Genomic DNA, 18,414 nt, shown 5'->3' on the forward strand with positions numbered 1-18,414 from the left:
ATTAAACTTTTTTTTTTTTTTTTTTTATTGAAAGACCAAGTCTTTTTTTTTTTTTTTTTCTGTTTTTTCTGTTTGTCTGTTTTGACGAAAAAAACACCTCTTCCCCTGTTTAAATTGTCTCTTTTTAGGGAACAATTTCTTTCTATTAGCAGTTCTTTCAAGAACTTCTAATTCTGGGTCGAAAAACGTATCACCCACTACTGGAATGGAACAGACTATCTTTATATGTCATACTTCCATGCAATGTTTTAATCCATAAATGTCTTCTTGCTACATTAGAAATACCCGCTGCTTTTGCTGTTAACCTTATTGACTCTGAAGCTGCGTCAATTATATAAGCAATTGCCTTATGCATTGCGGTCATGGAGTTTATTAATTGATCTTTAGGTGTATCCTTATTAATATCTTCCAATTGCTGCAACCACAGTGCTATCACACTTGCTACACAGGTTGTAGCAGCTGAAGGCCTGAAGTTAGCACAGATAGCAGGCCACAGTATTTTAAATACATATTCATTTTTATCTGATTGGTCCTATAAGTGTCCAAGATCCTCAAAGGCCAATTCATCATCCTTATTGCCTTGAGAAAAAGTTGCATATAGTTTAGGATTCTTGTCCCACCTTTTGCAATCTTTCTCAGAAACCGGAAACAGTCTTTTAAACCCCCTAGACATGAATAACTTTCTAATGGGGTTCTTCCATTTACTTGTAATAAGGTTGATTGATGAACTGGAAAACACAGCTCTTGTGGATTTCCATACCTTCATATAATTCATCATGCATTGAAGCAGGTTCAGTAACTGTTTTACTTAAATTTTCATATATGGCCGTTAATAAAATGTCAGTTTCCGCCACAGGGAATTTAAACTTTGACAGTTTATTTTCTATTTCTTGCCCCTCATTAGAGTTTGCAGAATCACCATTATTATCACTAATTTCCTCTTCATCAGAACATTAATTGGTTTATTAGTCTTCCTAGTAGCTTTTTTATGCTTAATGACTTCCGACACCTGAGGCAGAGACGCCTTATCAGCTTGAGTATTAGCTGGTGTGTCAGGTTTAGAAGGTATAGTAGTAGCTTTAAATATCTTTAAAGTATCTTTTAAATCTCATCTCAAAACATGTATGTCTCTTTGAGATGCAGATTCCTGCCTCATTACTTTGTAAGTGCAATCTCTGCATAGCAGTTTTGTTAATGCAGGATTGACTTTTGAATTACACACAGGGCACTATTTAATTAGTTTAGCAGGGTCAGGTACTTTAGTCGAAGTGCCCTGCAAAAAACACAAAACAATATTTAGTTCCACATAACAGCTTTAAAGCCCAATGCATAAACAAATAGTTATATCTGCTTAAGGCTTATATGCTTATATCTGTTAGTCAAGTAGTATAAACACTTTCAGCTTTCCTCCACAAAAAAAATGCATGGAAAATGTAATTCATTTGCAGACTTTAAATGAGCACACAAAAAAGTCCTTAAATTAAATCCTCACAACTTATCATATTACTCTTTAACACAGTAGAAAAGTGTGAGCACATTGCTTAAACAAGATGATGAATAATCTGTTTCACAAAGCAATGCCTTTGTGCAGCACAACATACCACCAAACAAATTGCTGCATGCGGAAAAAGCGCTCCCACAAGAGTCACCACCGCAGCCCGGGTCCCAGCAGAGCAATCTTACCCGTCCTGGCTCCTGCTCTATCTCCGACATCCTTCCACGATGTGCCAGACGCTGGGACTCCGGACGGCCACTCCTCTCCACCCGGCAAACCGGTAGTGGCGTCACGCGACCCGGGAGTTCTCCCCGAGGTCGCGGCCGAGAGACTTCCGCAAACCGCCTCCGCCATGCGTATCTGTCGGACGCCACTATCGTGCCGCTGCCTCCGCTTGGTGTGTCCTCAGAGCGACCCCTCCTGAAGCGATGCCTATCCATCATCCAGGCCGACCAACAGGGCGCAATATCCCGCTGGAAGCAGCTACCTTAAGGCAACCCCACAGGTACTTCCAGGGACAGCAGATACTCTGTATCCCGAGAGCATGCTGCTCTGTGCCAACACATTCCCTAGCCACCCAGGCTCTCCGGGACAGCGAGCACATAGAGAGACCTGGTTCCTGGACCAGGAAATATCCAATACTGCCTGACCCTTGGTCCATGTTTAATTTATAGAGAGGCTGAGGGATATTTCCTGTTCCTGGGAGGAGCCAAGTCTCAATGTGTACCTGTCCTGGAGTGTTACTGGAAAAAAAAAGATATATATGATGATGGTACATCCTCTTTCCAGTAGTAAGCACAGGTTGGATGGGGGGGGGGGGGGGAATTGAGAAACATGGATATAGCTCCTTTATGTGACTAATAAAGCATTGGACATAGTGTGCAGTTTTTTTTATCCAGTGACGTAGCATTTTCAGTCAGCAGAAAGAGTGAGCAGGTGGCCAGGGCTGCCTTACATGCTGGAATCTGCTGAAGTGTGGCGACACACAGAATCTCTGAGGAGGAAGGATTCCAACCAATACTCAGTGTCTGCTTAGAGGCCATGCAGCTTGTCCTCCACTCTCTGGGCTCTACAAATTCATGTGCTGCCACAAATGATTTTCAACTCTGTCACTCCTGTGAAGCAGTAAAGTTTTCAGCTAAGGTGACAAGCACAGTATGGGACCCATGTGGTCTCAGAAAAACAGATTTGCCAGCTGTAACAGCAGCCATGAGGCTTTTAAAATTATCCAGGCAGACTTTTCAGTTCCCTGGGGACAACACTGAACTTATAGTCAGTAATACATGATTATGCCTTATTTTTGTTCACATGTGTCATAAGTCAATGAAGAAACGGCTAAAGACATTTTCCAGCCTGCCAGGTTTACTTATCTCAGTGATGGGATTATTTCTGTAGCACAAATGTTATGGTCGTTTAGCTTTTACCATAGCCTCCGTCCCATACACAGTCAGACTAGGGCACACATACAGACTAGGGCACAGCTGTGGGAGGTAGAGGGGATGCAACCAACTAAAAGTCTGAGGCCAAAACAAAACTGCACCCTAGCCGTGCCCCTCATTACCTGATGTGTGCTGCCACTACATACTGTACACTTATTATTATGCAGTATTTATATAGCCCCGACATCTTCTGCAGCGATGTATATTGTCCAGAGGGACACACAATCTAATCCCTACCATAGTCATATGTCCATGTATCTATGTATGTATTGTGTAGTGTTATGTATTGTGTAGTGTATATGTTACAGGCAAAGTACCTGAAGCGATTAGGCAAAGTACGAAATGTCTGTTTCGTTACGTACTTGAATTCGTTCATGCAAAGTGTAGAATACCCGATTCTCTATAGAATGCCTGCTTTTTTTCTCCACACTTTGACAGTAACAGCTGCATACCTATGCTGTCAGTGAGGCTAGTGATGATGGGTGCATGCATGCTGATATTTACTGTTTTGTGGAAAGTGGTGCTGCTGCTGTGAAGGAGCCTCCAGAAAAGCCATGACGCAGCAAAAAAAAGAAAAAAAAAAAAAGTTTAGAGTCATGATACAATGCTCTACTGCAACAAGAAATAAGCATGATTTTTGTGAAGAAAATAGAGGCAGAAGACTAAAGAATAGACCAGCCGTTGGTGACACTGACAAAGCAAAGCAGAGGCACAGAACATGTGTGACAGGCAAAGTACGAAATTCAGGCAAAGTACGTAACAAAAACAGACATTGCCAGTACTTTGCCTAAAATGGTCAGGCATTCTATAGAATGCCTAGGCATTCTATAGAATACCTGAATTTCGTACACATATTATACATACAGTGATGTGAAAAAGTGATTGCCCCCCCCTTGTTAAAAAAATAACTTAAATGTGGTTTATCACACCTGAGTTCAATTTCTGTAGTCACCCCCAGGCCTGATTACTGCCACACCTGTTTCAATCAAGAAATCACTTAAATAGGAGCTATCTGACACAGAGAAGTAGACCAAAAGCACCTCAAAAGCTAGACATCATGCCAAGATCCAAAGAAATTCAGGAACAAATGAGATCAAAAGTAATTGAGATCTATCAGTCTGATAAAGGTTATAAAGCCATTTCTAAAGCTTTGGGACTCCAGCGAACCACAGTGAGAGCCATTATCCACAAATGGCAAAAACATGGAACAGTGATGAACCTTCCCAGGAGTGGCCGGCCGACCAAAATTATCCCAAGAGCGCAGAGAAAACTCACCCGAGAGGCCACAAAAGACCCCAGGACAACATCTAAAGAACTGCAGGCCTCACTTGCCTCAATTAAGGTCAGTGTTCACGACTCCACCATAAGAAAGAGCCTGGGCAAAAACGGCCTGCATGGCAGATATCCAAGGCGCAAACCATTTTTAAGCAAAAAGAACATTAAGGCTCATCTCAATTTTGCTAAAAAAAAATCTCAATGATTGCCAAGACTTTTGGGAAAATACCTTGTGGACCGACGAGACAAAAGTTGAACTTTTTGGAAGGTGCATGTCCCGTTACATCTGGCGTAGCAGTAACACAGCATTTCAGCAAAAGATCATACCAACAGTAAAATATGGTGGTGGTAGTGTGATGGTCTGGGGTTGTTTCGCTGCTTCAGGACCTGGAAGGCTTGCTGTGATAGATGGAACCATGAATTCTACTGTCTACCAAAAAATCCTGAAGGAGAATGTCCGGCCATCCGTTCGTCAACTCAAGCTGAATCGATCTTGGGTGCTGCAACAGGACAATGACCCAAAACACACCAGCAAATCCACCTCTGAATGGCTGAAGAAAAACAAAATGAAGACTTTGGAGTGGCCTAGTCAAAGTCCTGACCTGAATCCTATTGAGATGTTGTGGCATAACCTTAAAAAGGTGGTTCATGCTAGAAAACCCTCAAATAAAGCTGAATTACAACAATTCTGCAAAAAATGAGTGGGCCAAAATTCCTCCAGAGCACTGTAAAAGACTCGTTGCAAGTTATCGCAAACGCTTGATTGCAGTCATTGCTGCTAAGGGTGGCCCAACCAGTTATTAGGTTCAGGGGGCAATTTCTTTTTCACACAGGGCCATGTAGGTTTGGAGTTTTTTTTTCTCACTAAATAATAAAAACCATCATTTAAAACTGCATTGTGTGTTCAATTATGCTATCTTTGACTAATAGTTAAAGGTTTTTGATGAGCAGAAACATTTAAGTGTGACAAACACACAAAAGAATAAGAAATAAGGAAGGGGGCAAATAGTTTTTCACATCACTGTACATACATATATACAGACCGTATTTCGCGCCGTATAAGACACTCCGGAATATAAGACGCACCCAGGTTTAGAGGGCAAAAGACCAGGGAAAAAAAATATATACCAATCCTGGTGTGTCCATATTCCAGGAGCGTCTTATAATGGTGTCCCCAGAAGTCCCCTTCTGTCCTCTTTGACCTCCTGTGTGTCACTTTCTGCCCCCAAGTGTCTTCTGTCGCTGGGTGCACCCCACCTTCCTTCTGCCCTCTGTGTGGCTTCTCTGTCCAGCTTCTGTCCCCAGGTGTCCCCTGTGGTGTTTTCTTCTGTGACTGCCCCCCCTCCTGACCCCTGTATAACCTCTGTCCAGCCCTCGTCTGTATCTCCCTGCATATTACATGTCCCACCGCTCTGACAAGCCCCGTATTCTATGTCCCCCCTCCTGACACCTGTGTGGCCGCTCTGACAAGCCCCGTATTCTATGTCCCCCCTCCTGACACCTGTGTGGCCGCTCTGACAAGCCCCGTATTCTATGTCCCCCCTCCTGACACCTGTGTGGCCGCTCTGACAAGCCCCGTATTCTATGTCCCCCCTCCTGACACCTGTGTGGCCGCTCTGACAAGCCCCGTATTCTATGTCCCCCCTCCTGACACCTGTCTGGTCGCTCTGAGAAGACCCGTATTCTATGTCCCCCCCACAAGCGCCGGTCACTAGAGCGAGAAGTGAGGACATCGGCGATCCCCATGCGGCGTGGACGCAGTAAGATACGCTGGCTGGCACTAATTTTAACAGGCACCGGGAGACGGACACCGACTAGGGGGCGGGACAAAGCGGCCACGCGGGACGGAAATGAAAGATTTTATACACAGTGTCACGGACGATTGCGGGGACGCAGGCGCGTCCTGGAACCGCCCGTGAAGAAAAGAACGATCGCACTCGATTCCTGCATCGATTGCGCTTCAAAACGGTACAATCTGGGTTGAGTGTGTAGGGACAGCTAAAGTCCTTTTCTTAGCAAAGAGAGCACCATTCCAAATGCTGGTTGGCCCTTTTGATATGCTAATCTGCACTGGAGAGTCCCTGGCTTCAAGCTGTGCTGATGGCCCATCCATCGGGTATAAGGTGACAAGCAGCTGGCAGGAAGACTGGCCCTGTGACTGCTGATCAAGCCAGAGGTGTAAACTCAAAGTTGTCTAAGCAGATTTCACATTCAGATGTTAATTGAAGGAGCCAACAGGGCCTTTCATAGACAAGAAGCAGACACAGCTGGACTCCAGTCAGGCTGACTCCGGCCTTAGCAGGAAGAAATGAATGTACAATATAATCTTTTGCCCATTTACAGAATACAATAAATAGGGTGGTTATGAGAGCGGTATCATTGGATCCGTAGGGTCATGCTGGATCTCTTGATACCAGTCGAGAGGGGCCCCTACCACCCAGGTATGAATCTACTCAGGACCCTGATCTGATGCACTAGCCATGTCAGGTATCATATTAATCTGTATTTTCCTCCAAGTATGAAGCTGTTACCCCCCTAAATGTAACGTGTATGGTTCAGGAGTTACAGCAATTCATAAGTTTAGCTCTAAAATCTCTCAGAGGGAATGAACTGTCATTTGCTGGTAGCTCAGAGGGGGCTGGCATTGCCACACCCCCAAACCAGCTTCATCAAAAGCACAGAGCCAGCAGGCGGGCTGGGTCCTGGACTCTGAAACATCTTGAACTCATGAGATGCCAGCTTGAGGATATGCTGGCATCCACCTGGTCTGAACTCTGAACTCTGGACTTTGAAACCAAGGACTTTATGATTCTTCCCACAATAAGGACATCTTTCCAGGAACTAAGTATTTTTCTCCCTTCTTTTATTTTTCATACTGGCTATTACTGTTTTCATAATTGTTGATTTTCATAATTGTCTGTATATATTAATTATTTATATTGCGTGAATAAACGACTTCCCCAAGTCATTCACTGTTTCGCTACCCTGATTATCAGCACACACAGAAATGATCCCGGGTCTCTGAAGATACGCTACTGTTTGTTTGTTGTTGGCTAGACAGAATATCGTGTGTTTAACCGTTTTATTCGCAGGATTAGTCAGTCAGTTAGTGGGCCCCACGGTCCCATAGTAACCGCGGTGGTGGCAGTTTACTCTGAACCAGTAGGTGACGTTGTAATCACCCGTGTCTCACAGGCTCCCTTCTGAGTTGTCTGCGGCTAATTCTTAACGGTTCCTGCGCATTGACTGCGACCAGAGTTCGCACGATCTGTGCGCTGGCACCGTTTAGAAGGCTAAGTGCGGTCAGCCACGAGGGCTCCTGTGACAGTGGTGACAGTGTTAGGCAGCGGTTGGGACCTGTGTTGTGCTGAAAGTATCTAAGATAGCGCTAGCGCTATCAAGAAACGAACTAATTCGTTGGTGTAGCTGGAAGGCAATATATTTTTTATATATACAGAGAAACTGTGTAGCCAGTACCCCTTCCCCAAAGTTTTATTTTATTTGGCATGGAAATGTCCGGGAACTACCAGAACATGTGCCTAGCAGACCTGGAAAATCTTTGCGAAGAGAGGGGCATTGGCATCCTCCGCAAGACAAAACGGGACCTGATAGCAGACTTGTCCAGATGGGATGCCCAGCAACTGCGGGAGCCGGGAGTGTCCGCTGAGGTGGATACCAGCCCATCTGACAATCAAGGGGAACCAGAGGCTGAAGATCTTAGGCGTACAGAGGTTGAGCATCCTGCGGGCCCTGTTGCAACAGTTACGCCAGAGACTGTCAGTGTGGACCCCAATCCCAGAATTTCTGAAAGTACTCGCCTGGAACCGGCCAGTACTGGACTGTCCGTTTGTACTGATCCGCTAATGCAGCAGGCATTACAAAAGCTGATGGACACTGACCTGGACAAGTACCTGCAGTACATGCGTGAGGAGCGCCAATCTGCGGAACGCAATGCTGCTGCTGCTGCAGAACGCCACGCAGAGAGGGAGGCCGCTGCTGCAGAACGCCACGCGGAGAGGGATGCCGCTGAGCGGGAGCGCCAACGACAGCATGAGCTCAACATGGCAAAGGTTCAACAGGCCAGCCGGAGTTCACCGCCCAGCCTCCCTGCTGAAGGAGCTGCAGCACCCGTAAGTGCAAAATTTAAGTTTGCTAATATTGAAAAAGACACAGACATTGACTTGTTTTTGCGGTCTTTTGAAAAAGCATGCCGTCAGTATCGTCTGTCCCAAGACCAGTGGGCCAGACATCTGACACCTTTGCTGCGCTACAAAGCGCTTGATGCCTTCGCAGAATTGCCTGCGGAGAAGGATAATGATTATGCTGCTATAAAAGACGCTATCATTACTAAGTACCAGCTGACGCCAGAAGCCTATCGGAAAAAGTTTAGGGCCTGGCAGAAAAAGTCTTCTGATTCGTACCGAGATGTGGCCAGCAGCTTGCTCACCACACTCCGCCAGTGGACGCTAGGCCTCACCAAAGGGTCTTATGGCGTCCTGGAGGACTTGATAGTCCTCGAACAATTTCTGAACATTTGCCCTGCTGATGTACGACAGTTTGTGTTAGAACGCAGGCCGGCTTCAGCCACTGTCGCTGCAGACCTTGCTGAGACTTTTGCAACTACCCGGGTGGCTGATACCCGCAGAACTGTCCCATCCAGCTGGAGAGGAGGTCAGCCCAATACCTCGGCAGACCCTCCTGCCCCTGTGAGCCGTCCGCCACAGAGGCCACCCAGCGCAGCTGCTGCACCCAGGCCTGCAGCGCCTGGAGAGGTCACCTGTCACTACTGCCGCCAGCCCGGACACATGAAATTCGACTGTCCGGAGCGGAGACAGACACCACCAGCACCTGGATCATCTGCATCACCTGCACCTCACCCACAGCAGAGGCAACCCGCCAGCGAACCACAGCCTGGATCATCAGATTTTGTCCTGTTTGCACGCGGACAGGAAATCCGCGACCGAACCGACCAGCAGCAACTTGTTAGAGTGAACGGCAAAGTTGTCACCGGATTTCGAGACACCGGAGCTGACATCACGTTAGTTCACTCACATCTTGTGCCAAAGGAGAGCATCAGCTCCAGCCGATCCCTTGCCCTTACTGGAGTAGAGGGCACCCTTTTCCACATAGCCCACGCCAGAGTGAAGCTGGATTGGGGAGTGGGAGGGGTCCACGAAAGGGTTGTTGGGGTTATGAAGGATCTCCCAGTCCCTGTGTTGCTAGGGACTGATTTGGGCAAGCTTGTGTCCTACTATGAACCTGCCACGACCGCCTTGTCGCTCACGGAAGGAGACGGACTCTCCACCCACCACCAGGTACTTTATACACTTGGGGGAGCACCAGGGGGAGGTGGGTTGAATGTGCCCAGTTCAAGGGTACCAGGTTCAATAGTGCCTGCTTCAAAGGCACCTGAGTTTGATGTACAGGCTGTCTGTTGTGATGATGCTGTAACTGTACCTGAGTTTCTTGTACAACCTGTCTGTAATGAAAAAATGTCTATACCTGTCAATGTCATTACTGCATGCAATGATGATTTGAGTAATGCCCGTCTGTGCCATTCTGACAGTGTACCTGTGCTAGCAGTACCGCGCAGCTGCACTGCTCAGAACCCGAGCTCAGAATAGGTGGAGGGGGTTCCGGCCTCCTCCCCCTCCTCTGACCGCAGGGATGAGACCTTTCAGCCGCTGGCCTCGTGTGACATGAGCCAGTTGGCTGAAACTGACAGCGCCATATTCTCAGCCGCACTACAAAGTGACCCAAGCCTGGAGGTGCTCAGGCAGCAAGCCGCTGAGCCCCTCGCAGACGGGGCCGCTTTCAAGGTGTGCTGGGAAGGTGGGAGACTGTACAGTGAGTCTGTACAGCCCCCTACAGGTAGATCCCACGCGGATACCAAGTGGCTTGTGGTCCCGAGTGCGTTCAGGGGACATGTGCTGAAATCCGCACATGGTAATCCTCTGACAGGGCACTCGGGTGTCCGCAAGACACTCGCCGGTATTCGGAAACAGTTTTATTGGCCCCGGATGAACAGGGATGTAGCCAACTACTGCAGGGCATGTGCCGTCTGTCAGGAGCTGGGAAGGTCCAGGGATTCCCGCGGGGTTCCCTTAGGTCCACAGCCACTCAGCAGGGGAACCCTGCGTGGGCTGGCTGTTGACCTAACCAACCCACTGCCCGTTGTCAGCAGTCTCGGCAGACACCACGTCCGACTGCAGTGGCGCAAACGCCCTGTCCAGAACGGTCCATGTTGGGTCAACCCTGCGGGTAGCAGACCGCGACCGGTCCAGGGGAACCGAGCCACAGGCTCCAATAGGTTTTCCCGCCGTACCGGCAACTCGAGGCCCGTCAGCCAGGTTAGCGGCGCCGCCACACATCTTGCGGATGAGTGGCTAAGCCACGGACAAGGGGGAGGGCTGTCACGGACGATTGCGGGGACGCAGGCGCGTCCTGGAACCGCCCGTGAAGAAAAGAACGATCGCACTCGATTCCTGCATCGATTGCGCTTCAAAACGGTACAATCTGGGTTGAGTGTGTAGGGACAGCTAAAGTCCTTTTCTTAGCAAAGAGAGCACCATTCCAAATGCTGGTTGGCCCTTTTGATATGCTAATCTGCACTGGAGAGTCCCTGGCTTCAAGCTGTGCTGATGGCCCATCCATCGGGTATAAGGTGACAAGCAGCTGGCAGGAAGACTGGCCCTGTGACTGCTGATCAAGCCAGAGGTGTAAACTCAAAGTTGTCTAAGCAGATTTCACATTCAGATGTTAATTGAAGGAGCCAACAGGGCCTTTCATAGACAAGAAGCAGACACAGCTGGACTCCAGTCAGGCTGACTCCGGCCTTAGCAGGAAGAAATGAATGTACAATATAATCTTTTGCCCATTTACAGAATACAATAAATAGGGTGGTTATGAGAGCGGTATCATTGGATCCGTAGGGTCATGCTGGATCTCTTGATACCAGTCGAGAGGGCAGTGTTCTCCCCAGGCTCTTTTAGCCGGGTGCTCCACCCGGCTAGATTTGGTGACCACCCGGCTGTCATCTGCTCATCTCCTCACCTCCTCCTATGCTTTAAGCAGAGTTGCCCTGCATATTTCATGCCACCCGGCTAGAAAAAAATTCTGGGGAGAACACTGGAGGGGCCCGGGGCCCCTACCACCCAGGTATGAATCTACTCAGGACCCTGATCTGATGCACTAGCCATGTCAGGTATCATATTAATCTGTATTTTCCTCCAAGTATGAAGCTGTTACCCCCCTAAATGTAACGTGTATGGTTCAGGAGTTACAGCAATTCATAAGTTTAGCTCTAAAATCTCTCAGAGGGAATGAACTGTCATTTGCTGGTAGCTCAGAGGGGGCTGGCATTGCCACACCCCCAAACCAGCTTCATCAAAAGCACAGAGCCAGCAGGCGGGCTGGGTCCTCCACTCTGAAACATCTTGAACTCATGAGATGCCAGCTTGAGGATATGCTGGCATCCACCTGGTCTGAACTCTGAACTCTGGACTTTGAAACCAAGGACTTTATGATTCTTCCCACAATAAGGACATCTTTCCAGGAACTAAGTATTTTTCTCCCTTCTTTTATTTTTCATACTGGCTATTACTGTTTTCATAATTGTTGATTTTCATAATTGTCTGTATATATTAATTATTTATATTGCGTGAATAAACGACTTCCCCAAGTCATTCACTGTTTCGCTACCCTGATTATCAGCACACACAGAAATGATCCCGGGTCTCTGAAGATACGCTACTGTTTGTTTGTTGTTGGCTAGACAGAATATCGTGTGTTTAACCGTTTTATTCGCAGGATTAGTCAGTCAGTTAGTGGGCCCCACGGTCCCATAGTAACCGCGGTGGTGGCAGTTTACTCTGAACCAGTAGGTGACGTTGTAATCACCCGTGTCTCACAGGCTCCCTTCTGAGTTGTCTGCGGCTAATTCTTAACGGTTCCTGCGCATTGACTGCGACCAGAGTTCGCACGATCTGTGCGCTGGCACCGTTTAGAAGGCTAAGTGCGGTCAGCCACGAGGGCTCCTGTGACAGTGGTGACACACAGGTACTGAGACAGAATACGGGGCTTGTCAGAGCGGCCACACAGGTGTCAGGAGGGGGTGGGGGGGGGGGACGCGGCACACCAGAGTGACAGACATGCGGCTGGTATCATGCAGGGAATCCCCAATGATGCGGCGGGTCGGCGGTTTGTAACGGCAGGGATTCCCTGCCTTTGCCGTATAAGACGCAGTGACTTTTTCTCCCCATTTTTTGGGGAGAAAAAGTGTGTCTTATACGGCGGAAAATACGGTACATACATACAGTGGCTTGCAAAAGTATTCGGCCCCCTTGAAGTTTTTCACATTTTGTCACATTACTGCCACAAACCTGAATCAATTTTATTAGAATTCCAAGTGAAAGACCAATACAAAGTGGTGTACACGTGAGAAGTGGAACGAAAATCATACATCATTCCAAACATTTTTTACAAATAAATAACTGCAAAGTGGGGTGTGCGTAATTATTCGGCCCCTGAGTCAATACTTTGTAGAACCACATTTTGCTGCAATTATAGCTGCCAGTCTTTTAGGGTATGTCTCTACCAGCTTTGCACATATAGAGATTAAAATCCTTGCCCATTCTTCATTGCAAAACAGCTCCAGCTCAGTCAGATTAGATGGACAGCGTTTGTAAACAGTTTTCAGATCTTGCCACAGATTCTCGATTGGATTTAGATCTGGACTTTGACTGGGCCATTCTAACACATGGATATGATTTGTTTTAAACCATTCCATTGTTGTCTTGGGTTTATGTTTAGGGTCGTTGTCCTGCTGGAAGGTGAACCTCCACCCCAGTCTCAAAGTCTTTTGCAGACTTCAAGAGGTTTTCTTCCAAGATTGCCCTGTATTTGGCTCCATCCATCTTCCCATCAACTCTGACCAGCTTCCCTGTCCCTGCTGAAGAGAAGCACCCCCAGAGCATGATACTGCCACCACCATATTTGACAGTGGGGATGGTGTGTTCAGAGTGATGTGCAGTGTTAGTTTTCCGCCACACATAGCATTTTGCATTTTTGCCAAACAGTTCCGTTTTGGTCTCATCTGACCAGAGCAGCTTCTTCCACATGGTTGCTGTGTCCCCCACATGGCTTGTGGCAATCTGCAAATGGGACTTCTTATGCTTTTCTGTTAAACAATGGCTTTCTTCTTGCCACTCTTCTATAAAGGCCAATTTTGTGCAGTGCATGACTAATAGTTGTCCTATGGACAGATCCCCCCAACTGAGCTGTAGATCTCTGCAGTTCGTCCAGAGTCACCATGGGCCCTTTGACTGCATTTCTGATCAGCACTCTCCTTGTTCGGCCTGTGAGTTTAGGTGGACGGCCTTGTCTTGGTAGCTTTACAGTTGTTCCATACTCCTTCCATTTCTGAATGATCGTTTGAACAGTGCTCCGTGGGATGTTCAAGGCTTTGGAAATCTTTTGGTAGCCTAAGCCTGCTTTAAATTTCTCAATACCTTTATCCCTGACCTGTCTGGTGTGTTCTTTGGACTTCATGGTGTTGTTGCTCCCAATATTCTCTTAGACAACCTCTGAGGTCGTCACAGAGCAGCTGTATTTGTACTGACATTAGATTACACACAGGCGCACTATTTAGCACTCATCAGGCAATGTCTATGGGCAACTGACTGCACTCAGACCAAAGGGGGCTGAATAATTATGCACATCCCACTTTGCAGTTATTGATTTGTAAAAAATGTTTGGAATTATGTATGATTTTTGTTCCACTTCTCACGTGTACAACTACTTTGTGTTGGTCTTTCATGTGGAATTCCAATAAAATTGATTCAAGTTTGTGGCAGTAATGTGACAAAATATGGAAACTTCAAGGGGGCCGAATACTTTTGCAAGCCACTGTACATACATACACATGATTATTACTACCTGCCAAACACAATCATTTTTGATCATCTCAGGTGAAGATCTGGTGTGATAACAGGTAACCATTTTTGGCAAACCCTTCAGAAATCTGCAGCACTGGATCAATCCTATAGATTTACTAGAATTGCCACTGTGATAGACCTCACACTTATTCCCCCTTCAATACAACAGAACAGGCACCTCAGCAGACTGCCAAGCAGCACACCTGCCAAGCTGTGCCAAACTCATGCGATTCTAAGTGTGACCCTGGCCTTAGAGTTGTCACTCTAAGGCCAGGGTCACATTTAGAATCACATGAGTTTTCCCCATAGCACACAGTGGCACACTCATGCGATTCTGCTAAGTGTGACCCTGGCCGGGCCGAGGCATAGGCTGGAGAGGCTCCAGCCTCAGGGCGCAGTGTAGGAGGGGGCGCAGAATTCATTCAGCTGTCATTCCTAATTGTGTTTGAAGCAGAAAGAAATAAGAAAAGGGGATACATGGCAGTGACTGCAAGTCAGATAACTAGATATTAAGGTGTTGGGGAGGTTGTGGGCCCTGTGGCCCTCTTAGTCTAATAGCAATTAGTGTGTGGCGGCTGGGGTGGGAGGGATGGAGGGGCGCACTTTGGTGTCTCAGCCTTGGGTGCTGGAGGACCTTGTCCCGGCTCTGCCTGGCTATGACTTGTCTTTCAGTTTTCTGCGTGCGTTTTTTCTGTATGAATTTTCTGCACAACGTGTGTGTTTGTATGCAGAGAAGCATGTGTTTTGTCACCGTAGCTAATGTAATTGATAAAGAAAACAGGCAAAATGTGCAGAATTATCCTGCAGAATGTCAGTTTTTTTTTCTGCGAACGAAACGCATTAGTCGTGATCTAGCCTATTGCATAACAGGAGTTCTCACTTTAAATCATTTTTTTCTGTGCAGAAAACACGCACTTAGGCCCGGTGCACACCAAAACCCGCTAGCAGATGCGCAAAATGCTAACAGAGTTTTAAACGCTTTATATTTTTATGAGGCTTTTGCAAGGTTTTTGCGGATTGCTACTGCGGATTTCAGTGTAGCACATTTCATATATTGTTACAGTAAAGCTGTTACTGAACAGCTTCTATAACAAAACCGCCTGGCAAACCGCTCTGATCTGCCGTTTTTCAGAGCGGTTTGCGTTTTTCCTATACTTAACATTGAGGCAGAAACTCCTCCGCAATCCAAAAAATGCCTCACCCCAGGAGTATGAGTTTCTGCGAAACGCCTCCCGCTGTGGTGTGCACACCCCCATTGAAATCCATTACCCTAGCGTACCCGCAGCCGCAAGCAGCTGTAAAAAACGCTCAAAAAGCCGCTTGGTGTGCCCCAGCCCAAAAAACAGTCAAGTGTGTCCCCAGCCTTAATAGTAATGAACATCCGTATGAACCCAGTGTATATACAAGAATTTGTGAAAATGTCTCTTTCCTTCAAGCTTATTTTCACTTTATATTAACATCTGACTGACCCTACAAAATGTTCACTGGAAAAGAGTCGATATTTTATTCCATGGCAGACCCAGATATTCTAAAGTGTAGTGGCCCCTAATGAGACCTTTTTCCCCCTGATGCCCTGTGGATTTTAGTCAGGGCTCTATATGTAAACTCCCCATAGACTACAAAGCCTGGCAACAGCTGATATTTGCTCAGTCAAAGAACAACATAGCTTTTTTCAACCTGTCCAATTAGGGATGTGATGCTTGTAGGACATCTGTTGTGATTATTTTACTTCATATGCAATCTATTACACTAACACAATGGACTTATGCAACACTCAGAGCCAATATGTGGCTGCCCTTATGCTAGGATATCTGATGAGCAAAGTTCTAGACTAGCTTTAGTATGGTAATGTTAATGTGCAATCATTAGCTGCATCCATTTATGTACTGTAATGTTAAAATGCTCTCTGATTGACCACACAAAATTACAAGTCCTATTACAGAATCAAAACTCCACTTTCAGTTTTTGAGGCTATGAAGCAGTGGTTAAATGCAATGTTTTCACACCCACAGCATTTGTTATTTGCAACAAATTAATGCAATAAGATCTAAAGTAAATAGAATTGGCACCTACTGAACTATCTAATGTGTCCATCTAGGCTATAATTATTGTGGGTAAATAACAGTCTGAATGGTAATGACGTTAGGGGCCCCATGTATGAATTGTTGTAGTCCATTGTATTTACCTCTTAGCATGCACAAAATGCACTGTTTAGAAAAGGGTACTATTCTGTTAGCCGGGCGCATCCACTAGGTGGCGATAAAACTCCACCAGAATTACATCTTTCCCTACTATCCATGGCGGCCTGGAGGGGGAATATTAATTATCGCCACCTAGTGGATGCGCCCGGCAAACGGAAAAGTACCTAGAAAAGAAAAACATCTAGTGGTCCCTCACCTCTCTTCATCTGCCCATTGTTCCTCAGTTCCTTTAGTACTACCTGATGAGAGCTTTAAAATGAGCTCCCCAACACAAACACTTTGGGAATGGTATGAGTGAGTATTACCAATGGTAACTGTTTATGTCAAAACTAAAAATTTTGAACTAATAAACAATGATCACAATGAGACCAAAGAAGATTAAACATTGCACAGTGGAGGAGCTATACCAGTGATGGCTAACCTTGGCACTCCAGCTGTGACAAAACTACAAATCCCATCATGCCTCTGCCTCCCTGAGTTATGCTTAGAGCTGTCAGAATATTGCAATGACTCATGGGACTTGTAGTTCCACCACCACAGCTGGAGTGCCAAGGTTAGTCATCACTGAGCTATACTATACATATACTATCACCTGTCCTGATTAGGGATGATCAATGAGATGCAAATTTTTCCAAGTTGATGCAATTGTTTATGAAAATGTATGCAGTTTGAAAATGGACCAATCATCCATTTTGAAGCTATATATTTGCATATACATTTGCATAAATTCAGAAGAATTTGAATCTCTTTGATCATCCCTAGTCCTGATGCCCACTACTCTCCCTGTTCCCCTCTAGACCAGTCATACCTGAAAGCCCCCTGGATCTTCTTCTAAGTCGCTGGAGTCGGGCTTACTGTGCTGGCCAGGCTGCGCGCGTCTCACAGTGCGCACCCGTGGCCGGGAGCACACTGCGCATGTATATGACATCACATCATACGCAATGACAAGACAAGACAAATAACATTTATATTGCGCTTTTCTCCTTGCGGACTCAAAGCGCCAGAGCAGAGCAGCAGCCACTAGGGCGCGCTCTATTGGCAGTAGCAGTGTAAGGGAGACTTGCCAAAGGTCTCCTACTGAATTAGTGCTGGCTTACTGAACAGGCAGAGCCGAGATTCGAACCCTGGTCTCCTGTGTCAGAGGCAGAGCCCTTAACCATTACACCTCCAGCCAACAATGAGTTCCCAACCACGTGTGCGCACTGTAAGACGCGCGCAGCCTGGCCAGCGCAGTAAGGCCTGACTCCGGATCCCAGGGGGCTTTCAGGTATGACGGGGGGGCTAGAGGGGAGAAAGGGAAGAGCGGTGGGCATCAGGACAGGTGATAGTATATGCCTGCTCCCCCTTTTCTTTTTCTTTTTTTGCATCTGTTATTCTGTATCCTGTTATCTGTTATCCCTCTACAGTTGTGCCCGCAAGTTTACATACTCTGGCATAATTTATGATTTCTTAACCATTTTTCACAAAATATGAATAATAAAACAAAAAAAAAACTTTTCTTTCACTCATGATTAGTGGTTGCCATTTATTGTCAAACTGTGTTTACACTTTTTAAATCATAATCACTACAAAAACTACTCAAATGACTAACCAAAAATGTACATACCCTGGTGATTTGGCCTGATAACACGCACTTAATTTGACACAAACAGGTTTCATTGGCTAAAGCTAACCATCTACACCTGTAATCTGTTTGCTTGTAATTAATGGATGTGTATAAGAGGTCAATAAGTTTCTGGACTGCTGACAGACCCTTCCATTTGCATCCAGTGCTGCACTGTTTTTTTTTTAAATCTATAGGGGCCCATACACTGGTCGATTTCATCCATCGTTCGATTCTATAGAATCGATGGATCAGAAATCAATTCTTTCAAATCATCCAATCGATCGATTTGCAATCAATTTTGATCAATTTGATCTGACAGGATGGAAAATCTAGGTCGATCTGCTGCTGGCAGCAGATTGATGGCCCATACAGTTGCATTGGATCTAATGGTGCAATAATGCATTTAGATCGATTTTCAATAGATTTCATTCTAAAATCTATTGGAAATCTGTTCCTAGTGTGT

At 46.2% G+C, this 18,414-nt stretch overlaps 1 protein-coding gene across 2 annotated transcripts in view; it reads right to left on the reverse strand.

Annotated features, from left to right (window-relative positions):
* The window catches only part of HPCA (hippocalcin), an 82,906-nt gene that overhangs the window by 51,150 nt on the left and 13,342 nt on the right, over positions 1-18,414 (reverse strand). The window contains exon 1 of one of the 2 annotated variants that reach the window (XM_068268843.1): positions 3,297-3,475. The exons of the other annotated variant lie outside the window; for it this stretch is intronic. The gene's annotated coding sequence lies outside the window, so the exon portion shown is untranslated. Of the gene's footprint in view, positions 1-3,296; positions 3,476-18,414 lie in introns of those variants that run through there. 2 annotated transcript variants of the gene reach the window in all.

Source organism: Hyperolius riggenbachi, chromosome 2 (assembly GCF_040937935.1).
Source record: "Hyperolius riggenbachi isolate aHypRig1 chromosome 2, aHypRig1.pri, whole genome shotgun sequence".
NCBI classification, from domain to species: domain Eukaryota; kingdom Metazoa; phylum Chordata; class Amphibia; order Anura; family Hyperoliidae; genus Hyperolius; species Hyperolius riggenbachi.